Source organism: Propithecus coquereli, unplaced genomic scaffold (assembly GCF_000956105.1).
Source record: "Propithecus coquereli isolate 6110/MARCELLA unplaced genomic scaffold, Pcoq_1.0 Scaffold115, whole genome shotgun sequence".
NCBI classification, from domain to species: Eukaryota; Metazoa; Chordata; class Mammalia; order Primates; family Indriidae; genus Propithecus; species Propithecus coquereli.
The window spans coordinates 6,260,186-6,263,158 of record NW_012135525.1 but is presented as its reverse complement, the minus strand read 5'-3'; positions in this window follow the sequence as shown (position 1 = coordinate 6,263,158).

Genomic DNA, 2,973 nt, shown 5'->3' with positions numbered 1-2,973 from the left:
CTGTAGATCACTTTAGGTAGTATGGACATTTTAACGATATTGATTCTACCAATCCATGAGCAAGGTAGGTTTTTCCATCTGTTTACATCTTCTACAATGTCTTTTATTTCTTTTATTTAGTTTTTAAACTTAGCTATAACTTGGGGACTATGGCAGTGGGATTCTTCATTATTTTCAGCAGTTAGGCAGCCAGTCTTAACCAGAACAGAGAAAGAAACTACTTCACATAGTATTGCTCCTCCCCATAGCATATGCACAGAGCAGGCATTAAGCGGAATTCAACACAAGCTTCTTGAGCACTATGATCTTATGAATCACGCTCTTCCACCTCTTGCATGCTATTAGAATGGAGTCCCCGCTCTTCACAACCCAGCTGGATATTGTGAAGTATCAATTTATTAACTCCAGTAACATTTTCTCCCACATGTACATGGTTTTCTCTCTTAACCAGGCAGTACACATCTTGAGAACAGGTACTGAATCTTATTCAACTTTTAAAAATCTCCCAAGTCAAATATAGTGCCTGGTAAAAGAGAAAGTATTCAACAGTGCCCTTTTTAAAATTAATAATGAAAAGAATAACTTGGTCACTGATTAGGTAACTCATGAAATTTCAAATACACACACACAAAAAATCTTACCTACTTAAGTTTTAAAATTATAGTATATATTTTCACAGCCATGTCAATTTGTTTCTCCTATTGTCCACTTCTACTAGGTTGATTCCAAAGATTTTAGTTCATATGATAGAAAAAATATTCATTCTAAATTTTCCTACTTTATCATTTCCAATGTGTGTGCTTTTTCCTACTAATGCCCTGTCTTAATCATCTTTGAGTCCCTGATAATTCCTATAGTTTCTGGTACATAACATGCACTCAAGTATTTGTTGAATGAGTTATTTTTAAACCACTATGAATTTGTTAGCATGTTACAATTAATGAAAAAAAAAGCTCCAATGTAAAACATTTTAATAGGTTGTCAAATATACAGTTATTAGAATTATCTAAATATCAATTATAAAAATCAGTATCACATTAGATAAAATAAAAACACAAATCACACATTGACAATAACCCCTGCAGTCCAAGAATACCCCCCAATAGTACAAATTACAAATGCATTAAAAAAAAAAGACACTATTTAGACATTTAAAATAAAGTAACTGACTAGACTAAGTACATTCATTCATCAAGTACAATAAATTAAGCATTGCTGCTTATAGTCACTAATAACACAATTTTAGGTGCAATTTCACATGCTTTCAGAAATCTTCCAGTACAGTTCCCATAAAGTGTCTTTGTGCACACCATTTTCATTTATATGCAGGTGCATCATACATCATACTTAAGACTATTTCACTTCATAAACTGTTAATATATACTGTAAGTGAACATCAGGCCAAAATTTAACCCCAACGATGACAAAATTTAAAAAAATTCTTGAAAGCATATACTGATTTAATTGCATGAGTACTATTTCCACTTACCAGAGGCTATTAAGTAATGAGAATTTAGATATTAACTCAAAAAAAGATGGAGGCCCAACCTTCCTAAAATATTAAGTATTTTAGTAACAATATAATCACTGTAAGTCTAAAAGTAATTTCATATTCATTGTCAAATTTAAAACACCAGTGATTTGAAGATGGAGGCCTAACATATTTGTACATTATAAAATACAATAAAAAATGTGCAGTTTTCTTGTGAATATGTAATGTTTTCACAGTGATGTTATGTTAAACACTACTCTAAATGGACAATCTAAGTAAACGTACCTTTACCAAAAAGAAAAGTGAAAAATTAAGGCTTTTTAAATGCTATTTATAACTATTACTCAAACTCATAAGTCAAATAGAGGTTACAATGCTGCAAAATATTATTTCTAACCTATTGTTTGCTTCATCTCAATACTTATTATTTTATCTTTACAGAAACTCAAATGTTAGTTATCTTTATTATCTTCAAATGCATGTTTCTCTGTATCTCTTTTAATTAAGCTCCCGACCCCACCCCATCTAGACAGAATGTGACAAATGGTTAGGGCCTTGCCTGATTGGTTCACTGTAGACTGGGGGGCTAAAAATGCTTGGCATGTGGTATACATCCAATAAATATTTTTGAATGAACTAAGAAGCCTGACCTCCAAAGGCAACCCCTACTTGTTTTCCCAAAGCAAATTGCTACCTCTTTAGATAACCACATTGATACAATTTTTAAAAAGAAATTGATATCTCCTAGGCTATGAAAACATTACAGGATGTAATAAAATAACTGAGGCCATAAATGTATCAAATCAAGGTTAAAGGCACTGGGTAAGATAATTTACAAAGCATTGTAAACAACTTTTAAAGTAAATCAAGTTTTAAAGTATAAAATGCCAAACTGCTAAGAGAAAATGTACTAAAATGATGACAATGCTTTACAATAGTGGACATTTCTATAATTTCACCAATAAAATTCTTTCATTGTTCTACCATTTTCTTTCACCCTACGTCTTCTACAATATTCCAAACCCTAGAAACAAATGTTTTCAGTTGCATGAAACAAACAAAAAAAATTGCAACTGAAACACATCTATGGAAATTCCTTTTTCTTAAATGATGCTATAAATTTGATATAGAGACTTTATAGACATGATATGAAGAATATCATCTTGGAAATCATAAAATACTAAATTATATTCAATCGAAATTCAGAAAAAAAGTTCTTATTCCATTGGACACAGTCTAGAGCCCCAAAATAGCAAATTGTAGTGTAAAGAGACAAAGTAAGTACAATCTTTCCAGACACATAAAACAAAGAATACTGAGTTGAAATACCACAAGCTCCATGTTAGAGCCATTTAATATACATTTTCATAACTGTTTCTTGAAAAACTATTTAGCTAAAATATTTAGCATTTATCATTGATTTTAATTTATTTGAATCTATGTAACTTCCATCCGTATTAAAATATCAATTAATGTAAATA